This window comes from Saccopteryx bilineata, chromosome 2, assembly GCF_036850765.1.
Source record: "Saccopteryx bilineata isolate mSacBil1 chromosome 2, mSacBil1_pri_phased_curated, whole genome shotgun sequence".
Lineage (NCBI taxonomy): Eukaryota > Metazoa > Chordata > Mammalia > Chiroptera > Emballonuridae > Saccopteryx > Saccopteryx bilineata.
The window spans coordinates 113,455,311-113,478,658 of record NC_089491.1 but is presented as its reverse complement, the minus strand read 5'-3'; the positions used below and the strand labels follow the sequence as shown (position 1 = coordinate 113,478,658).

The following is a 23,348-nucleotide window of genomic DNA, read 5'->3' as shown; positions in this document are numbered from 1 at the left end:
GTTTGCTTATTTTTGCTTCTGTCCACCCCTCATGCACCTTTGTCTAGAGAATTATTTAATTTCTTTGATATCTCATCAAAAATCCATGGTGGCCTCCCATCTCTTCCTTGCGCTGAAAACTGAATGATTCTCTCAATGAGCCTATCACCTAGATTTCTAATTTTTCCACTGGAACAAGTGTAAAGTGACATGTAATTACTGTTTAATTTGCATTTATTTGCCAATTAAACATTACTGATTACTGTAGAAGGACATTATCTGATTTCTTAATGACACTTAGCATCCCCTTCATATACTTCTTAATTGTGTCGGGACTCTGCTTTTGATAATGCCTTTTCAAGTTCTTTGCCCTTTTTTATAGGTTCCTCCTGTTGGTTTTCAGGAGTCCCCTCTATATTTTAGAGTAAGAATAGACCCTTGGCCCTGCCGGTTGGCTCAGTGGTAGAGTGTTGGCCTGGCGTGCGGAAGTCCCGGGTTCGATTCCCGGCCAGGGCACACAGGAGAGGCGCCCATCTGCTTCTCCACCCCTCCTCCTCTCCTTCCTCTCTGTCTCTCTCTTCCCCTCCCACAGCTGAGGCTCCATTGGAGCAAAGATGGCCCGGGTTCTGGGGATGGCTCTCTGGCGTTAGAGTGGCTCTGGTCACAACATAGCAACGCCCAGGATGGGCAGAGCATCGCCCCCTGGTGGGTAGAGCTGGGTGGATCCCGGTCGGGCGCATGCGGGAGTCTGTCTGTCTCTCCCCGTTTCCAGCTTCAGAAAAATACAAAAAAAAAAAAAAGAATAGACCCTTGATGGTTTTGACGTTGCATCAGTCTTTCCCAATCTTTTGTGTGCCTGGTAAATGTGTCCCTGGTGTTCTTTACTGAATAGGAATCCTTAATTTTTATATAATCAAGAGAAGTGGGGTAAGGAAGGGCAGTACTAATGGCCCTTGGGTACTTGGGTGTGCAGGCATTTCCATATATAACTTTAATCAATTTTCACAAAGTACTATCACTCATTGTATAGAAGGAAAGAGAGAAGTTTTGCTGAAAGTTTCACAACAGTTAAAATTTCAATCTGGGATTTGAACCCAGGTCTCCTATGTTCATTGCTGATTCTATGATTCCACACTGCATACAAAAACAACAACAACACAATGAACAACAGACTGGTCCCACCGCCTTAGCCTTGCGAGGCTGGTGGGGAAGCTCAGGAAGCCAGCATTTATTGGGCATTGATCGTGTGCCAAGTGCTATGATAAGTGCTATGCACACAAGATCACACTTACTTCTCGTAACAAAGTGTGAGGTGTCATTACGTCCATTTTACAGACAGGAAAACTAAGGTTCAGGGAAATGAAATAGTGTGCTCATGTCACAGAGCTGGTAACTGACAGAATTGGGATTCAAAATCAGACCTGGACCTGACCTGTAGTGGCACAATGGATGGGGCATTGACCTGGAACACTGAGGTCGCTGGTTCAAACTCCGCGCTTGCCCAGTCAAGGCACATACAAGAAGCAATCAATGAACAACTAGAGTTAAGCAACTATGAGTTGATACTTCTCTCTTTCCCACTCTCCCTTTCTCTATAAAATCAATAAGTAAAAATCTTAAAAAAAAATTTTTTTTGGATAAAAAAAAAATCAGGCCTGCACATAAACCATGAGGCAAATGCATCATTTCCCTAAAGGAAAGCCAAACACTAGAGGTTATTTCTCTATAAACACCTTCCTTGCCATTACACCTGTTCTCCTGACCCCTTCCTTCATCAGAGACAGCTTAAACTCTTGGATATAACATAGGGTTGCATTCTGTCATTAGTCAAAGCATGTTCGGGTGCCTGAAGCAAGTCTGTGGACCCAGTGCAAGAACACCAATTCCTTTTCCTCTGTGCACTTATGAGGTACAGCCATGCATTCCTCAGGCCACTCGAGTCTTATTAAATGTGTGTCACCTGTATGAATTCAACTGTGAGCTTGACGAAGGAAAGAGAAGCACTTACATACGTGCGTAAAGAGAAGCACTTACATACGTGCGTAAAGGAAAGACTCCCACGTCTACCCTTCTCCGAGGGAATATATACCTGAGTGAATGGGGGGTGGAAAGTGGAAATCCCACTCGGTCAGCCTCGATTCGGAGGTGCTGAGAGTGATTCTGGTGTTTAAAGCTACAACACTAGAATTTCTCAAACAACTTAGTTCTTAAACACAAGCCCACTACTTCCACTGCAGCTCCACTGAAAAGTCTTCACTGATTTTCAGCATCTAAGCTTGTGGACTTCCTGAGAAGTGCCCAACATAGTTCCTTTCTAAGAGACTTGCAATGGTAATTTTCACTCTATTAATTTTCTCATTATGTGTGAATGTTGGGGCTAACTTTTACATAAGGTCACTGATATGCTCATAACCCCAGAGTTTGTAGGGGGGCATTCCAGAAGTACCAGCTTCCATGAAGAAAAAGTATAACAGTAGAAGTAATTAAAGCAATTTTACTGAATCTGTTTCTTTTGTCTTTTTTTTTTACATTGAGCAGAATAATGTTTAGTTCAGAATAAGTTCCTTTACTTAGCAATCAGAGACAAAATTAGAGCTAAAACTTTGGTCTGCAGCAGGAAACTACTGGCTGGTATTTTGAATCTGATTTTCTGAATGTTCTTGCCTAGCCAGAATTCCACAATATGCCACAATATCTCCCTACTCTCCTCCATAAGGCCTGCTTTACTCAGTTGTGGCCTACTTGATCCTGGTGGGTCTCTTGAGTTTTCGATTTGTTTACTAAAGCATCACCAGCTCCATGGAGACCCCAACCACTGTCTGTTCTGTAAACTGTGTAAGGAGGGAACGAAGGGGAGGCAAAGCCAAAGCCTCAGGTCACCTTTCCACTTCCTATTCTGATCTCCCAGCAGCCCCTGCTGCCACTCAGGCTGTGAGAGCTGGATTCTCTTCTCTTTCTGACCTGCCTGTCTGGGTAAATGGTACAGTCTCAGTACTCGCCCTGGCTCAGTGACAGTGCAAATCATGCAAGACGCAGGGACTCCCGGCACTGATCAACCTCGCTTGACCAGGCCCCATTGGCAGCAGGCCTTGCAGGGATGTCAGATCCCAGACGACCCAGAAACAGCCTGTCGTTTCTGTGTCATTCCCAGTGGAGTAACTTGAGCCTCTGCCATCGGGTTCACGCCGCCACAGCTGCTGTTTGCAGTAGCTGGCACCTGGTTGTCTCTTGCCATGGGTAAAGGCAGCCTGGAGCCTGCTATTTCCAGACGTCACCCTCGGGATCCAGCAGTCACTCTGAGGTCAGCTCCAGAGCAAGTGGCATGAAGCTCTGAATAGCACGGCCAGCTGCACAGAGTGGGGAGATGAAAAATATACGTTAGTAAGTAGAGGACGAAGAAACAGCTAAGAGTTGGTGTAGGGAGGAGACAGCTGGGAAGGAGATCCAACTTGCTCAGTGCTTGGGAAACAAAATATCTAAAAGCCACAAAGGATCAGAAGTTGATAAGAGACAGGATCTCAGGAGGAGCACCAAGCACAAGAGGCAAGGACACTCTTGTGTGGATGGACACTGGCTTTGTGTGGAGCCAACAGCAAGTCCAGAGTCACTTTCCTCAGGATACACATCCAGGGATACTCAGCCTGTGGGAGAAACCCTATGAAGTCTGAACACACAGAGGAGGAAGCCTAGCCTCAGCCCAGAAATGACCCTCTCCTTCCTGACCAGGTGGTGGCACAGTGAATAGAGAGTCAGCCTGGGGCGCCGAGGACTCAGGTTCAAAACCCTGAGGTTGCCGGCTTGAGTGCAGGCTCACCAGTTTGAGCGTGGGATCATAGACATGACCCCATGGTCACTGGCTTGAGCCCAAAGGTCACCGAGTTGAGCAAGGGGTCACCAGCTCAGCTGCAGTCCCCCAGTCGAGGCACATATGAGAAAGCAGTCAATGAGCAACTAAGGTACCACACAAAGATTTGATGCTTCTCATCTCTCTCCCTTCCTGTCCCTGTCTTTCTGTCTCTCTCTCTCTCTTAAAAAAAAATAAAAATAAAGGAAATACACTCTCCCTCAGCTTCCCATTGGCCTCTGTGGGGTCTGGCCGCAGCCACCAGGGCATTTCTCTGCAACTGCTTTGCCTCTGTCACCTGAAGCCAATGGATCAATGTGACCTCCGTGCACAGCCTTTGCAAACGCCACTCTGTTGTCACCCCATCAAACACACAGTAAAACTTGGATATGAACAGAGTTCCTAAGATCTGGAGCTGTCTGTAATGGATGGCAACCTCTAGAACTTGGAACTACTGATTCACACAATTCCATCCCTCCTGGAATCAAAAAAGAGCAGATGAGCATCACGTGGGCATTTCGCCCCCCTGTGTGATGCCAGCCGGGTGCCAGGAACACACCTTTCTAGGGAGTTTTTCAGTGATAGCATGTACTCTGTGGGTCAGTGGGGAAGGTTATGTAAGATACACCAACCACCTTCTGGTCCCCACAGTGCACCAGGGGTGCAAAGGGCAGAGTGAGCCTACTTTCACTTTCTATCCCACTCACAAAGCCACACTTCAAACATGTCCTGGTCAACTGTTCTTAGGAAGAGACATCGCTGAACATAACGGGTAAAAATGTGAGCTCTTGGAATGAGATGGTTGTCTGAAAATTCTGGCACCACCACAGCTTCTGACAAGTTCCTTAAACTTTCTGTGACTTGGTTTCCTTGCAGATAAAGTGGAGATAATAATAATAGCTGTTACTGGCAGTATTTAATGAGCCATTCACACAAAACTCTTAGTACATTGCCTGTCATATAGTAAGCACTTCATGTCTGTTGTTGTTAGTAAATCACTACGTTATTCAATGGAATGGTGATTCCAACGCAGGCACTGGGTTCTACTCAGGCTCAGACACTTGCAAGCCGTGGCACCCAGGACGAGTTACCTGATGTGCCTCAGCCTCAATTTTATCAACAATAAAATTAATTGCCTGACCAAGCAGTGGCACAGTGGATAGAACATTGGACTGGTATGCAGAGGACCCAAATTTGAAACCCCAAGGTCGCTGGCTTGAGCTCGGGCTCATCTGGTTTGAGCAAAGCTCGCCATCTTGAGCCCAAGGTCGCTGGCTCAAGCAAGGTGTCACTCAGTCTGCTGTAGCCGCCCCCAATAAGGCACATATCAAAAAGCAATCAATGAACAACTAAGCTGCTGCAACGAAGAATTGATGCTTCTCATCTCTCTCCCTTCCTGTCTGTCTATCTGTCCCTATCTGTCCCTCTCTCTGACTCTCTCTGTCTCTGTCACAAAAAGAAAAAACAACACACAGACAAAAAAATAAATAAAATTCATTTATGCTAGTTCCTTCTTCATCAGGTTGTTTTAAAGATTAAGTGAAATAGTGGGTATAAAGCAATTAGCACTGTCTGATGCAAACTTGTAACTGCATAATTGTTAATTATCTTTATTATTAGTTGTTGAGATGAGCCTGACTTTAGAGCAAAAGTAAATTTTGAGAATGTTTAATGCTGCTTCTTTGAAGGTATAAAAATGACTCCTTGCTGAACCAAGGATCTAGGTACAGAATTTCTTCAATATCCTGCTTTAGACCAATTTGACAAAACAGAATATAGCAAACTCTACTTGCAGAAGCAGAGGCCAAGGAGGAGAACAGAAATGGGGGAGGGGCTCCTCAAATGGTTCAGCCCCACCCTCCTGGTGACAGCACTTGAGCATGTGGAGCAGAGAAAGCCCCAGGTCGGACATCCGGCTCCATCCATCTAAAACTGTGGGTGTCGTGATGTTCATCCTGCAGGGCTTCCAGATGGACTTGAAATTGCCTCCGAGGGGGAGGTTTGGGTCATAGGCAGGGCTGGGGAGTAATCAGGACCACACCTACACTGAGTGGGGACCCTGTCTATGTAAACAATTTGTGACTTCAAATCAGCATGCCCTTTCTGGAGGCCCAATCTCTCTCTCTCTCTCTCTCTCTCTCTCTCTCTCTCTCTCACACACACACACACACACACATACACACATACACACACACACACACACATAAATAAATAACCACACTGGTCCCCTGTTGTGATCCGCTCACCAGACAGGCCCCGCCTAGAATGAGGGCATGGTACAAGCTAAAGGACAACACTGTAAGCCTCAGAACATTCTGCTGGCATGGCACTGCCAGCCTCCATGAGTCCCAGTACCGGGGAGGGACCTGAATGTGTGAAACTTTAAAGGAAGGTGCTCCAAGAATGGAGGGGCTTGAGGGATGGGAGCAAAGCTTGCTAGAGCTCTGAGTCTTACATCTAGGATGATAACAGGGAAAGTAAGAGAGGGAAGTATGGGTGGAGTAGGGGAGAGGTGGGAGGGTGTCCCACATAACCTCTGGTCTGAGCACAGCTGGGGAGTTTCAGCCTCACCACATCTGGGGGCCCCTCAGTGCCAGCTGTCCTCTTGTTGAATCAACGTGAGATTATGGAGTAGAGAGTCTCTTCCCCAGCAGGACACTAGAAACAGACCTCAGAGGCTGCTGAGAGCCCCCCAGGCCGGTTACAGTAAATGTGTTCACATTGGGTCTCCATGTCACTGATCAGCCAGTTCCTAGAACCTTGGGGTGGGAAGGAAATGTTGGTGTCACTTAGTCCAGTGTCCCATCTTGTGAAAGAATTCTCTCTACGCTATCCCTGCCGAGACCCATCTAGCAGGACTCCCTCCAGTGAAAGGCCGTTCACCTGTCCCAAGGGGGCCCACTGGGAGCTGGAACATCACACTCCAGACTGAGCTGAAAGCTGCCTTCTGGCAACCAGACCCCACTGGCTCTCGTTCTGCCTCGAAAGCTGCCTTTTGGCAACCAGACCCCACTGGCTCTTGTTCCGCCTGGGGGCCCAGCCTTCGTAGCTCTTCCTTTCCCATGCTCGGGACCAGCCTCGGACAATTGAAAAATGCCATTATGCTGCTTCTAAAACACACACACACACACACACACACACACACGCACACACACATTTTCTTGAGACCAAATCTTGCCAAACCAAGACCCAAATCATATAAAGATCATGAGATTCTCTACATCTCATGATCTTGAAACTCTTCCCCAGCTGGATCTCGCTCTGCTGGGAGTGTCATGACTTCACAAAGGCCCTACTCAATGTGTATCCAGAAGCAAGCACAAGGCTCCCCACGTTTTTGTGTTTTGTTTTCGCCAGCGCACAGTGGAGCAGCATCACCAGCTTCCTTGTAAGGACACTCAGTTTCTACTCCTGTCTCCCCATCAGGAGGGACCCGTGCCTGCTCCCGCACCGCTGTTCCCCAGGGACTGGTCCACTGCCTGGCACTGCAGTACTTGTTTTACAAATGAGTGGCATTTTGAGAGTACAGGTTTATTTTTTTATTTGTTTTGGTTGTAATAGTTAATATTGATGGAGAAATAGTTTTATTTTGGGTATATTAAACCCCATCCACATAGAGATATCAAATAGACAACTGGATATTCAAACAAGTCGGGCTGAGAGGAAAGGTCAGGGCTCGAGAGAGATCACCAACCCACAGAGAATAAAGTCATGCTACTGCACGAACTTGCCTAGGAATTCACCTCTTTTCATGTGGCCTACCAGACAGAGCCAGCAACAGTGGAACAGAGAACATGGCCCCTCCTGCACCCCTACCTCCCACCCCAAGCAGCAGAGACCTCAGGCTCACTCACCTTCCTCTTCTCTCTCCCCACCTGGGAGAGTCCCCATCCCACACCCAAGGGAGAATGCCTGTTCTCCTTGCCCACGGGAACTCCAGAAGAAAGATTTGAATCAAATGTGCATTCCTGGTAACAACAAAGTCATTTCTGCACTCTCTCCCCACATCTGTCTACCTGGAACACGAATCCTGCTGTCCCAAGGAATGGCAGACTCCCGGGGCCAGGAGTGCCCTCTGGTGGTCATGATAACACTGATGTTTGTGAGAATAACTAACACCATCAGCGAGTTAGTGATCATGATAACTAACACCGTGAGCATTTACCATGGACCAGACTTGTCACAAAATTTCCCCCCAGATTATCCCATGTGGCGCTCATCCTAACTCTATAAAGTCCTGCTGTTCTTCTATTCTCCCCATTTTACAAATGAGGAACGTGATCAAAGTAGTAATGTGACACTCAAAATCACAAAGGAGAGAGGAGATTGGCTGGTCTCCTCCTTCTGGTCATCTGTCCCTGTCTAACTCCTCAACGTAGACTAAGAATTCCCAGAAGGAAAAGGGGAGTTTAAATATACATGTTTTTCATTATAAAAGTAAACCCTTCAGAAAAATTGGAAAGAAAAATTACGTGCCCATTATCAAAACCACTGTTAGCATTTTTACATGCTTCCTTCCAATCCTTTTTTTATCCTTTCTCTTTTTCATAATTGCAATCCAAGTATCATATATATTCTCCATTGAAGAATATTTTTAAAGATGGTTTCCCTTTAAGAATTTTCTATTCTTAGATGTGATTTCCACATTCCTTTTTTAAGTCAAAACGACAGGAGTTTGTTTGCTTTGGGGACATCCAGGAAGAGTGTGACCCATAGTTCCATGCCAGATTTGCAGACTCTCAGCCTGCCTCTGTGTGCTTCCCAGAGAGCCAGGGCTGTATGGTGGCTGAGTGTAGACCGAAGCCTCAGGACAGGTCACAGGGCCAGTTGAGTACACTGCCCTCGGGGCAGGTGTCCCAGAGAGAACGTCTGTGGCTGACTCACTTCCAACAGAGGTTAGAACAGAGGCTCAAAGCAGGGAGGCCCCGGAGCGGCCACCCACAAGGCCTAGGATTCTGGGGAGGCTTTCCTGTGACGGCCACAGGGACATGTCTATGTGGCAGCCCTCTCCATGAATGGGTCGCTTTTCTGCACTCTCTCCTGGAAGACTGCCTCCCCTGCCAGAAGCCTCTGGCCCTCAACCTTAGCACTGAGACATCCGCCACCGATGCAATCCCTGCAGGGCTGCAGCCTCAGGACTCAGACTCCCAACCTTGCCTCTCACAGCTCTGTGGAGTTGTTAGGAGAGGTAAATGGACATTTAGGTGAGTACTGAGCACTTAGTAAGAGCTCGAAAATGGTGGCTGTTGTTCTAGAAACCACCTGCATATAGAATGTTCTTGAAGAAAAGTGCGGAGCAGCCGTCCATGCGGCACGTAGCTAGAGGCCGTATGTAAACCACTGATCACCCCTCTGAAATGACTGAATTCCTGCATCCTCTGAGTTCTGAGCAGGTGCCAGGGGAGCAGAGAGACAGTCTGACTTCTCCTGCTCCTCTGCCTCTCCTCTGTTCCCTGTGCTATTATTCCCCAAGAACACAAGAAGGACTATACCAGGCGTAGTACTCCAATTGTGTAAAGACTTGAACTGAAGCAATACGATGCCAGCTATAGTACTGAAATAGGGCTCTGGCAGCTTCCTGTTGTACCAGGTGTTACCACCTTATTCCTGGACTGTGGAGAGGTCAGAAGTCCTAGGAGTGGGGCCAGGGAAGCTGGAGCAATGAGAAGCATACCCAGCAGTCTCTGGACAAGAGTTCTCACCAACTGGTGTGGAAGCATGTTGACATTTGAACAACCAATATGGCAAAACCACCATGTATCTCGGATTTATCAGCAGTTCAGACCCTGAGAAAGTCACTGTGGGACCCCCATGAAGAATACAAAGGACCACAGAATGAATTAAATTTATTTGGTGCTCATGCCCTGTTCATAGGGTGATTGAGTTGAGCCTTAGAGCCCAGGAAGCTACTCAAGTGTTAAAACATCCCTATCCACATCATTCCTTACTGCTTGCCTTACTGGTGCAATAGGAGAAAAGGACCCAGAAATCGAACGATCCCAAGTTAAACACCATGGTGAATTCCTGAGATTAGAGCCAATACTGAGATAGACACAGTACTGAGCTCAGAAATGCACCAAACCCATTGTCACAGCCCAGCACTAGCCTTTCATGCCCAGTCATTCAGCCATTCATTCCAGTAATATCTGTTAAGCCCACATAGGTGCCAGGTGCTATTCTATGGGTTGGGCATACAACAGTGTGCAAGACCAAGGTTTCTGCACTCATGCGGCTCGGCCTAGTGAGAAGCCAGACATAAAGTCACAATAAAGGGTGCTTGAGAAAAACGTTGTTTTGTTTTAGCGTGAATTCTGGTGTATTAAGTTGGCAAAGACCTTGACCTGGCCTTCCTTTTGTGCAGCCCCCCGAGACTGTGAGAGGGGCCAGCATGACAAATGGAAAGAGAATGCATGGGCTCTGGAAAGGCTGAGGTTGCACATCAGGTCTGCCATTCACTAGGGCAACAATTTCTCTAAGCCTCAGTTCACTTACTTGCAAAATGGCGATAATAACACCCAATGGCTGGGTTGTCCTGCGGCCTATAGGATACTGAGCTGAAAGTATCTTGCATGCAAAACGTGCTTGAAAAATGGTTGCTATTATTATCCTTCTGTTATTGATGTTATTATTAGGTACTGGGCTGGGATTATTCCAGGGAGTCCTACTGGCTGCTCAAGTGAGTTGAGCCCTGAGCCAACTCTGGGGCTGTTTCTCTCAATTCCTGGGGCCCATCTGGTCTCCTGGTTGGGTGTTGGGAGGGCTTAAAGCTGGCTGGGCCAACCCTATATCCTCTGGTTCACTGTCCTAACTCTCCTCCACCTTGATGGATTAAGACAGAATTTAATCCTGTGGAGGATCCCTCCCGTACAGGGATTTGCTTCCTTACAACAAAAAATGGCTTTTTTTTTAATGGCTTTTTACTGACCTTGAATGGTATTCTTTGACATGCTGGCAAGATGTTCTTGTTTGAGCATGACAATGTCTCATGTTTTCTCTTCCAGCGAAGAGAGCAATCCCCTCACACTGGGTACCCCCAGCCGGGGAATGAACTAACACTTTATAAATCCTTTGGTCAAATGCATTGGTATATTCATCCACAAACCCACAGAAAATGAACTGTAAGTCAGGCAAATGAGCAGAGTGGCTAGGTATGCACAGGCTGTGCCTTGGGACGGAGCTGGCTTGCTCCTTTGTCAAACTCAGGGCCTTAGAAAGAAAGAATGCTTCTCTAAAAATAGGACAGCTGGAGGCTGGCCACATCAGCAGATAGTCCTCCCAGCTTTGGGGCAGGCCAGCTGACGAAGCTTTCATCTGGCAGCCCCAGATTTCTTACAGCTGTTTTCCAGACCAAAGGCCCCTGGGGATGCTGGCCTCACGCCACACGTCAAGTGCTTTTCACTGAACACTGCACATGAGGCAGGAGTCGGCATAATCAGCCTCAGTCAAAGCCTTGCTGGGCTCCAGAAAGGATCAGCAAGGCTTGCAGGCCATAACTGTAAGCACATGCCAATACCCAGCAATTTCCTCACTTCACTTTGCATGTACATAAGTCTTTTCCTTTTTTATTTCTATTAAAAGTTGGATTTTCTCTCCCATTAGAAGCTAGGAATAGTATAGCATAGTGGTTAAAGGGGTGTGCTCTGGAACCCAACTTCTTGGGTTTAAAGCCTGGTGGGGTTTTTTTTGTAATTAATAAATTTTGTTTTTTAGGAGCAGTTCTACTTCCATAGAAAAATTGAGCCGAAAATACAGAGTTTCCATATAATCCCCCCACAACCTGTCCTACCATCGCCATCCGGTGCCACGGTGATACATTGTTACAATCAAACCAACATTCCCCCAGCAGGATAGCTTGGTTGGTTGGAGCATCATCCAGAAGTGCAGAGGTTGAGGGTTTGATCCCTGGTCAGGGCATGTACAAGAAGAGGTCAATGTTCCTATCTTTTCTCTCTCTCGCCCTTCCTCTCTCTCACTAAAATCGAGAAATAAAAAATTAAAAACCTACATTGACACATTGTTTTCTCCCAAAGTCCATGGTTTACTTTGCAGTTCACTCTTGGTGTTGTACACCTAAGACTAAGACTTTGAACAAATGTATAATGACATGTATCCACCGTTGCAGTATTTTACAGAGTAGCTTTAGTGCCTGAAAAATCCCCCGCGCTCTGCCTAATCATCTCTCCCTTTTCCCTTACAGGTAGTCGTGATCTTCTTACTGTCTCCATAGTTTTTTACTTTGCAGAATGTCATACTGTTGGAATCAGACAGTGTGTAGCCTTTTCAGATTGGCTCCTTTTACTTAGAAACAGGCATTTATGCTTCTTCCATGTCTTTTCATAGCTTACTTGCTAATTTCATTTTCTCATGCCGAATAATATTCCATTGTTTCGATGTACTACAGTTTATCCACTCACCTACTGAAAGACAACTTGGTTGCTTCCAAGTTTTGGCAATTATGAATAAAGCGGCTATACATATCTATGCTCAGACTTTTGTGGGCACATAAGTGTTAAACTCCTTTGGGTAAATACAAAGGAGCACAATTGCTGGATCCAATGGAAGAGAATGTGTAGCTTTTAACAGACTGCCTTTCCAAGTAGCTGTGCCATTTACAGTCCCACCAGGAATGAGTGAGAGTTCCTGCTGCCTCCCAGCCTCATCAGCATTTGGTGTGGTCAGGGCACTGGATTTTGAAGACTACTTTTGCTTTCTCTTAGCTTTTGATGACCTGAGGCAAGTCACTAAACCTCTCCACCTTGGTTTTCTAGTTTGTGAAACCTGGAGAATAGTAGCACTTCCATTACTAGGTTGTTGTGAGCATTAAATAAAGTAACCCATGTAAGGTATGCAGGACAGAGCCAGCATGTGCAAATTCTCAATATGCATTAGCTATGCTGTTTGGAGTAGGTTGGATTTCTTTTCTAAAAACACAATTCTTGGGTACCAAATGATGTTTAGGTTGGGGGTGGATTCCACAAATTTATTTTTTACTAAGAGTTGAGCCCACGCCATTTACCATCTTGATGACTTTATATAATTGTCTCATTTGAATATCACTATGGTGCTACAGGGTTGATACCAGAATTAGTATCGATTTTAAGATAAGAAAATAACAGGCCCTGGCCGGTTGGTTCAGTGGTAGAGCGTCGGCCTGGTGTGCGGAGGTCCCAGGTTTGATTCCCGGCCAGGGCACACAGGAGAAGCGCCTATCTGCTTCTCCACCCCCTCCCCCTCTCCTTCCTCTCTGTCTCTCTCTTCCCCTCCCTCAGCCAAGGCTCCATTGGAGCAAAAGATGGCCCCGGCGCTGGGGATGGCTCCTTGGCCTTTGCCCCAGGTGCTAGAGTGGCTCTGGTTGCGACAGAGCGATGCCCCGAATGGGCAGAGCATCGCCCCCTGGTGGGCATGCCGGGTGGATCCCGGTCGGGCGCATGCGGGAGTCTGTCTGACTGCTTCCCTGTTTCCAGCTTCAGGAAAAAAAAAAAGGAAATAACAGCCCAGAGAGGCTGAATGGACTTATCCAAGGTCACCCAGCTCAGAAGAGGCTGAGTTGGGACTTGAACCTGAGTTTATGTGATATGGAAGTCCAACACTTAGCCCCCTAGGACACTGCCAACCGGCACCTTGTGCTTGGGAATGTAGATTCACAGGGTTAGAGTCTTTCCAAGCCATTCTCTAACTAAGCAAGAAGCCAGGCCTGTGTGCTAGTATTAATTGCACTTCACAGTTGCCATATCAAAATGATTATGTTAAAGTTCATGTCAACTGTTTTGTTCTTCTGACGGCTCAGCCACCCTCTGTCTTTGCATATGTCGCTCCACACTTCTTACCCCTTTTCACCTGGCCAGCTCACACAGAGCCTTCAGTTCTTGGCTTAGACATTATTTCCCGTGGTAAGACTTCTGGGTTGGGTGCCCTCCTTTGCTCACTTACACCTTGTTTTTCCCCACATTAGCCCAGTACCTAATAATAACATCAATAACAGAAGGATAATAATAGCAACCATTTTTCAAGCACGTTTTGCATGCAAGATACTTTCAGCTCAGTATCCTATAGGCCGCAGGACAACCCAGCCATTGGGTGTTATTATCGCCGTTTTGCAAGTAAGTGAACTGAGGCTTAGAGAAATTGTTGCCCTAGTGAATGGCAGACCTGATGTGCAACCTCAGCCTTTCCAGAGCCCATGCATTCTCTTTCCATTTGTCATGCTGGCCCCTCTCACAGTCTCAGGGGACTGCACAAAAGGAAGGCCAGGTCAAGGTCTTTGCCAACTTAGTACTCCAGAATTCACGCTAAAACAAAACATTTTTCTCAAGCACGGCCCTCCCCACCCATGTCTTCACCCTCACATACATTTGTAGCTGAGTGACAGTCTCACAGTGGGAGGTCCTGTTGCAGGTCTGAGAACCCGAGGACTACCAAGTTGTGGGGCACACAGCCCTGTTAGGCTTGCTCGCTGGCTTACCAGCTGCAAGCACTTTGTACAATTAGTGCATGAGCACATGACAGCACTCTTTTTTTTTTTAATTTATTGATAATTAGATAGATGAGACAGAGGAGAAATGGGGAAACATCAATTTATAGTAGCTGCTTCCCATACGTGCTTTGGGCAAGCCCAGGGTTTCAAACCGGCAACCTCAGCATTCCAGGTCGACACTTTGTCCACTGCGCCTCCACAGGCCAGGCCGACAGCACTCTTATAAGGATATGCATGCTTCCCCTCAGGGCGATGAGAGCAGATAGCGCCCCCGCCCCTCCGCCCCCAGCTAGGCGCGGTTTGTTTCCTGATCCCTTGCCCTCCATTGCAAAAAACAGAGTTTTCCTTTGTTTTCTTTTATTTTGTTTTCTTCTTTTGACTTGCCTGTTTTTGCAAGCCTCCAATGAATGGAAAGGCCCACCGTCCTCCAGCTCCACAGTTCCTTTACCATCTGCCCAAATTCAATGCAAATCTGCATGGCCACAACCACCAGCCTTACACAAGTCCAACCCTCCTGTCTCCAGATGAGGGAAAGGGGAGCTGGAGAAGTTCAGCATCTGGCCCGAGGTCACACTGCAATTAGAGAAAGTCAAACACAGACCTTCAGAATCTAAATCTGGGACACTTCCCACAATACCACCCCACTCATCAATATGACTCAATCTAAGCAAGATTCAGCACAGTGTTCAAACGGGACCCTACTGTCAGAAAGATACGTAAGATAAGGAAGTGTTGAAGCAATTCCACTCCTTCAAAAAGCAGATGTGAGAAACTTTCCAACAAGAGAAAAACACAGATCACATTGGACTTCTGGGGAGTCTGGTGGGTTTGTGGCCTTTCAGATCCCCGATCTACTCACATAATTCCATAACTTCTCTGTTGTCATTCTTTCCTATAAATCACTTCCTGAGGGAGCATCGCAGATGTTTACAAGCAAAACCTGCAGCTGGTGGTCTTTCATAAATTGCTCCAGAGCCCCGACTTCTCTAAGATGGCGCCTGCTAGACTGAACTTGGATCAGAGAAATCCTGAAGATAGAGAGGGGTGAATGAGGGAATGTATAGTGTCAGTCCCACCCCCAGTTTCAATTCATCTCATTCTGCTGTCAGCTCAGCAGTAGGTGGGGAATGAGAGATGATGTCAAAGAGAGACGATGTCACAACCTCCGGCAAAGCCAAGGTACCCTTACCTCGTTTTGGTCTGAAGGCACACTAGGGCCACCAAGATAAACTTCACTGTCCTTGCTCAGTGGCTGCTCACTGCTCACCAGGCTTTCTGAAGGTTAATTAGCTATTGAAGGTGTGAGGTTGCTCCATCAATCCAAGAAGGTTCTAATTTGGCAGCAGTTTAATGGTGTGCCCTGGGCAAATAGTGACATTCGTTAAAGATGTGAGTTGGTACCAAGCAACTACTGATGAGAGGAAGTTTGCAATGGAGGGAGGAAATGTTGACACTATTGGTTTCCACGGTGTTCTGGGTATTTATTGTCATTTAATCCTCACCATGACATTGCTATTATCATCACTTGACAAATGTCAAAAGACTTTCTAAGAAATTCAGCAACATCACCCCAAGGTCATACCGGCAGGAGAGAGTAGCACTAAAATGCCACCTCAGCTCCACCTCCTGCCAGCCTGCGCACACCACATGTTGCTGGGCGGAACGGCTGGTTTTCCACAAGCCTGTCCTGTCTTCCTTGCTGGCAGAACCCTGGTGGCATCGAGGCAGCAATGTGCTCAGCTCCTGGTGGCCCCCGAGTTTGGTAGCATCTACCATCTGCTGAAATCACCTGCAGCTACTGGGCCTGATGCTTGAGCTGCAGTTCAGAATCTGTTATCTCGTAGAAACCATCTTACACACAGCAGTCCGTCCGCAAGACTGTGATCACTGTTTATCACTGTTCCTCTGTTGTTCTCCAGGATATGCCAACTCTTACAGATTATTAACCTGAGATACCACCAACAGCACTGTTTCTACTGAGAAATGTGCTATAAGACCCACCCGCCCCCTGCTCCCTACCACTCCCCCCACCAACAAAACCAGCAACTTCCAAGAGACTTCATGAGTCCTTTATAAGGTTTATAGTCAATTCAAATTTCACAGATTCAAACCCAAAGCTGCATTCACATTTATTATAATTATATATAATAACCATTTATTTGAAAGATCCAAGACTATCAAGAATCCCAAAGCAGCTTGATCAGGCGGTGGAGCAGTGGATAGAGCGTCGGACTGGGACACGGAGGACCCAGGTTCGAAACCCCGAGGTTGCCGGCTTTAATGTGAGCACATCTGGCTTGAGCACGGGGTCACTGGCTTGAGCTGGGTCACATGGTTGCTGGCTTGAGCCCAAAGGTTGCTGGTTTGAGCAAGGGGTCACTCAGTCTGCTGTAGTCCCCCAGTCAAGGCACATATGAGAAAGCAATCAATGAACATAAGGTGTCGCAATGAAGAATTGATGCTCCTCATTTCTCTCCCTTCCTGTCTGTCTGTCCCTATCTGTCCCTCTCTCTGACTCTCTCTGTCTCTGTCAAAAAAAAGTCTTAAAAGTATAGTTAATATGAGGTATTTCTATATTATCCAATCTACTTTATCAAATTGAAAAAAATTTCCCTACAACTGAAAAAATTTGTATTCCAGCCAAGAAGATAAAACAGTAGCTGTAGCCACTTGACACGGACAGTGCTGATCTTCCCAGAGGGGACTGCCAGGTGTCACAAGAGCCCAGACTTTCTCGACCTCGGCACTATTGACATTTTGGGCCAAATAATTTGCTGTGGGGTCTGTCCTGGGCACTACAGGGAGATAGTAGCATCCAGGCCCTACCCATAAGATGCCAGGGGCACTCCTAGTGTGACAACCAGAAACGTCTTCAGACATGGCCAACCGTCCCTGGGGGCCAGCCCCCGCCCCCCCCCCCCCCCCCCCCAGTGAAGTACTGCGACAAAGGCTGGTGAGCTGGATAACCACTTACTGACGGGGCTCACTGCACCTGACAAAGCCATGACCCACTCCCGCGAAGTAAGTGGCATTGACCCGTGTTCTATGAGCAATCCTACCCGCCCATTGCAGGGAGCAAACCGTCACTGAGATGGCCTTTGGCTGCAGTCATGGGCAAGGCCTATTCTCCGTGCCATGAAGAAGCTCAGCCTCCGAGAGGAGATCTTTCATTGCTGGGTGCTAGAGGTTGTGAGGCCGTGCCCCTGAAGGCCTTCTCCTGCCCGGGCTTGCTCTCCCTCTCACGCGGGCTACGGAAGGCTGCCAGCAGTCCCACTCCCGTCCGCCTTTCCCAGGCTCCCTGCGACGGCGCGAGAGTCAGTGGAGCTCCTGCAGGGTTTGTGTTTCATTTTGCTGCTCACTTTTGAAGCCCCTTCTCAGAATGACTGTCTTAGCACAGCTGTTGCTATTGAACAGTTTCCTGCAGTTCGGCATGAAAGAGAATCTAACTTCACAGAGCACTTTGGGAGACTTCTCTGGAATCCAGCTTGGGGCATGCTGAGAGAGCAGACTCGGACCATTTCATAGTCTTAGGGTGAACTGGCATTGTGCCCTGGAAAGCACAAAATTGGAGCTTATCCTACAGGTTACCAAGCAGAGCAACTGCGAGTTTTTTTCTGGGTTCTTCCAACCAGATTAGATGTAGATATAGATATAGATGATATAGATATGGATAGATATAGATGATATAGTTATAGATGTAGACAGATAGATATAGATATATAGATATAGATAGATAGATCTAGATCTAAATCTAGATATAGATATAGATATAGATATAGATATAGATATACATAGATAGAGGGGTGAGCAAAAGTAAGTTTACAGTAGTTTGTATGGAAAATAATATCACAGCCTGACCAGGTGGTGGCGCAGTGGATAGAGCATCAGACTGGGATGCAGAGGACCCAGATTCGAAACCCCAAGGTCACCAGCTTGAGCACAGGTTCATCTGGTTTGAGCAAGGCTCACCAACTTGAGCCCAAGGTCGCTGGCTTGAGCAAGGGGTCATTTAGTCTGCTGTAGCCCCCCGGCCAAGGCACATATGAGAAAGCAATCAATAAACAATTAAGTAACCGCAACAAAGAATTGATGCTTCTCATTTCTCTCCCTTCTGGTCTGTCTGTTCCTATCTGTCCCTCTCTCTGTCTCTCTCTGTCTCTGTCACAAAGAAAAAAAAAGAAAGAAAATAATATAACAAACTTTGACGTACTCACAACTGTAAACCTACTTTTGCACATGCCTGTATACATATTTTGAGTCTTAGAACCACTCATTCTCTCTTTTTTTAAAATAAAGACATTATTTATTCATTTTAGAGACAGTAGGGAGAGAGAAAGGGGAGGAGGAGCGGGAAACAGCAACTCGTAGTTGCTTCCTGTATGTGCCTTGACCAGGCAAGCCCAGGGCTTCGAACCAGTGACCTCAGGGTTCCAGGTCGATGCTTTATCCACTGCGCCACCACAGGTCAGGCCCCACTCATTCTCTGACCTCAATGATAATCAACAGTAGAAGAAAAATCTATATACTCATAAGTAATAAGTCACTGGTTACCAGCAATTTGAGTTTCTCAAACTGAGAAAATCATTCATTCATCCATCCATCCATCCATCCATCCATCCATTCATTCATTCAAATGCTCCAGAAGATCAGGTACCTTTGTTTGTTGTTCACCACTTATTTGTTGAATAAATTAATGCCCACTTTGTTTGAGGTGATATCACTAATGCTAAAAATACAGCAGTGAGCAGGAGTGATATAATCCCTGGCCTCAGGGTCATGTTTATTGTCCATCAGGGGAGCAAGAGAAAAAAGAAATAAATAAAGCAATCACACATTGTGGAAAGAGCTAAAATGGAAAGAAGCTGGAGAATAGAAGGGGGCGAGCAGACCTCTGAGCAAACACCCGTTTAGCAGGGACTTGAAGATGAGGAGCTGGCCTGAGAAAATGTGCAGAGCCCCCCCAACACACACACTGCACGCACACACCGCACACGAGCACACACTGCACACACATGCACACACATACACACACCTCATATGCACGCATACATGTATGCACGCATACACCCTCTGCTTCAAGGGAACATCTCAGAGCTGAGGGAAGACTTTAGTGAGAGGTTCTGAGACTTAATTGTTTACATTACTCTGTAAAAAGAAGGTAAGAAAACACTCTATTTCCCATAACAACTGTATCTGCATAACACTGGGGGATACATACGTCAGAAGACCTGAACTACGGAGGATACTGGAGGTGATTGAGAAAGAAAAGCCTTCCGGGGCCTAACCCTGGGCTTACTCCCAAAAGTGCAGATTTTATGATGATGGGTATAGACATATTTTTTTAGATAGGAAGACAAAGAGCTTCATGATTAAAATACCATCTAGAAAGGTAACTTTATTATTGCTGATTCTATATCTGAAATTGTTCATCTCTACCACTGTGCTTTTTCCCAATGAAAGACAACTTTTCTGTGCAAAACTACATACATACCATATGTCATATAGTAAATACATTATAAGTGCAATCATCTACGTAACACTCCGGGTTTTTACACAAGGTACTATCTGTAGCAGTACTAATAGAGGGTAAGTTAAATGTGTGTTCTTTCCTATATGTAGTGTGCTATCTTTAAATATTTTTAAAAAATAATTGTACGTGTGCAAATAAATGCCTACTTCACTGGCCAACTAGCATCAGCTCATTTATTTCTGCTCACTGAACACCTATCAGGAGCCAAGCACTGAGGCAGAGACCAACAGCCCAGCAGGGAGCAGGGCCCAGGTGACCTCTGCCCTCATGGAGATGCTAGTCCAGTGGCGGGGGGGGGGGGGGGGGGGGGAGATGGACAGCAAACAAATGTTTACAGCGAGGAGTACTGACAGCACATTATGAAATCACTAACCCCATCTGAGAGGTCAGGAAACGACGTGTGAAGTGGGATGGCACAAATGAGTAAGAGTGAGAGAAGTTGGTGGTGGCGGTCAAGGGGGCTGGCTCCATGTGGGAAGGCCCTGATGGGGAGGCAGGTTGGCACGCTGGGTGACACAGCAGGAACCAGAGGAGGAGGACAGATCCCCTGGGGGTCCTGTAAGGCTCGCTGAGGAGTCTGGGCTTCATTGTATGGGGAGTGACAACGCTTGCATGGCCCCAGAGGAGGCGCTGAAGCTGACAAGTGAGAAATGAATAGAGCGGGGCCAGTGAGAGCACAATGGAGATGAAGAGGCCACTGCTCTTTTCCTGAAGCCTCAAGGTCTCAGCCCTGTGCTGCCTGGATAGCTCGGTTGGTTAAAGCATTGTCATCATATGCCAAGCTTGTGGGTTCAATCCTCGGTCAGGGTACATGCAGGAACAGATCAAAGTTTCTGTCTCTCTCGTTTCCTTCTTTTCTCTCTAAAATCAAATAAATATTAAAAAAATAAATCTCAACCTTAGGAACCATGAACAAAGGAGGGGGTAGGGAGGGTGATGGGCACAGAGTCCTTTGGAAACCTAGCCGCTAGGGGCTCCATCTTTCATGTAAAAGGCCTTTCTCAACTCTGGTTCTCTTAGCTACCTGCTCCTATTTTAGGGGCTGGCATTAAAGTGCTAAATGAAAACTCAGTGCGCGAGGGCAAAGTTTATCAACTGGTGTGACCTAACTCCAGGAAGAGTGCCCACTACACATATACCCACACCCTGATAGGATTGCACGCTCTTGTGAGATCAGGGTTCTATGTTCTTAGCTACCAGATTACTTGAACCTAGAACATACTAGGTGCTCAATCAGTGCTTGATGTTATTATTAAACCTCTCTGAGCCTCCATTTTTCTCATCTGTAAACCAGGGATGAAAATACTATTACCTGGCATGTGTTGTGAGAAGAAAGAGTATATGTAAAGTAAAGCACCTGGCACAGTGCTTAGTTTCAGCAGACTAGTTATAAATAATGGGTAGCAATAATGATCATCATTATCATTTCTAGAGATGACAGTGGGGCAGTTGCTTCATAACCATTTGTGGTCACTACTGGCCACACTAAATATAGAGGCAAAGCACAGTGCCTTTTGAGAGGCTGGTTATTATAGTACAAATCAACAAAGCAAGGAGAGGATTCAAGATAATAGTCCTTGACATTCACTGCGTAGAAAGCCCAAGGACACTGGCTTCAATGTGACTGACTAGGAAGAAGGCAGGTAGTGACACTGCACCAAACAGCTCTGTAGGACAGCCATTCTCGTGGAATGTTCTTCTGCTGCTGGTCAGTAAAGGCAGCCGAGGACATTAGATGGTGTGCCACGCCTCCCCCCAAAACCGGACACTATCCGGAGAGCAAGCAGGCTAATGGGTTGTTTCTTTTGGACTAGAGCTTTTACATTTAAAGAAACGTATGTCTATTATTTTTTAAAAACAGTATAAGGGGGTGTAAATAGAAAAGACAGTTTTCCTATCACCCCCAAGCCTTCGAGCAGATTCCCAAGAGATAATCACTGTTATTTCTTAGATACTTTTATGCATATACAAGAACATAGGCACATTTTCTACAGATGGGATTATAAACTGCTCTGAAACTTGTCCCCCCACCATTTTATCTTAAATATCTTTGCATATTAACATGTAGTTTTCCCTTCTGATTTTTTTAGTGAGAGAGACAGAGAGGAGGACAGACAGAAAGGAAGAGAGATGAGAAGCATCAACTCATAGTTGTGACACCTTAATTGTTCATTGATTGCTTTCTCATATGTATCTGGACCAGGGGGCTCCAGCCAAGCCAGTGACCCCTTGCTCAAGCCAGCAACCTTTGGGCTCAACGACCAAAGCATCATGTCTATGATCCCACACTCAAGCTGGTGAACCTGTGCGCAAGTGGATGAGCCTGTGCTCAAGCCAGTAACCTCAGGGTTTTGAACCTGGGTCCTCAGCATCTCAGGCTGATGCTCTATCTACTGCGCCACCACCTGGTCAGGCTTATCTCCTAATTTTTAACAACTGCTCAATAAAGATAATGTAATAAGCCATCAGATATGGATGGCTTAACATAATTTAATTTTATTTCTCACTTACCTAAATCCAATTGGTGCTAGGGAGTGTTTTGGGAGGCAAGAGGTGTTCTGATCCTAGCATTTATTCAGGAATCCAGGACCTGCCAGTTTCCACATGTGACTTCCACATACTTGATGATTTCTAAGGTCACTGTGGGTGTCGATATCCAGCTAGCAGATGGGAACAGAGTGTACAGGAAGGTGAGGTTTGTTTTAAATGAGCGAGGCCTAGAAGTGACTTATATCACCTCTGCCCACATCCCACTGGCCAGAATTAGACACCCTGCCTGAGATAGGTCCTAGAAAAGGTCCCAGCTGGGCAGCTGCTTCTGGCAATTCCAAACTGTGACCAGGAAACACAAGCCTTTGGCGTGGCAGCTACCTCTATCTGCCACAGATGCACTGAAGGGACTTGTCAGTCATTGAAGCTTTAGGAAGCTGGCTTTCCTCCTTTTTCTGCTTTTCTACTTGTCTTTTTTCAAAGGCAATTTTTTTATATCTTGTGACAGATACAGAGAAGGACAGATAGGGAAAGATAGACAGGAAGGGAGAGAGATGAGAAGCATCAGTTCTTTGTTGCGGCTCCTTAGTTGTTCATTGATTGCTTGTTCATTGATTGCTTTCTCATATCTGCCTTGACCAGGGGGCTACAGCAAAGGGAGTGAACCCTTGCTCAAGCCAGCGACCATGGGGTCATGTCTATGATCCCATGCTCAAGCCAGTGACCCTGCTTTCAAGCCAGCAACCTTGGGGTTTCAAATCTGAGTCGTTTGTGTCCCAGTCCAATGCTCTAACCACTGCGCAGCCACCTGATCAGGCTATTACCTACCCCTTTGTTATATAAGTAAAAATACCTTTTGTAATTCTGGTTTTATTGAGACACAGTATAGGGCAGAGACTAAGGATAAGGGAAAACAATATAGATTTATCCCACTCAAATATGAGCAACACAGCATTCCACAGATGATCATTTAGTCAAACATTCCCCTATTAATGGACAGTAAGGTATGTTCCCATTATTTTGTCATTACA

General features: G+C 46.3%; 1 long non-coding RNA gene across 1 annotated transcript; it reads right to left on the bottom strand.

Annotated features, from left to right (window-relative positions):
- Positions 1-2,643: 2,643 nt before the first annotated feature.
- LOC136322918 (uncharacterized) lies at positions 2,644-22,492 on the bottom strand. Its single transcript, XR_010728880.1, has 3 exons — positions 22,339-22,492; positions 15,487-15,657; positions 2,644-3,326 (listed from the first exon to the last, which is right to left on the bottom strand). It is a non-coding gene; the product is annotated as an uncharacterized lncRNA (long non-coding RNA).
- Between the last annotated feature and the right edge of the window lie 856 nt (positions 22,493-23,348).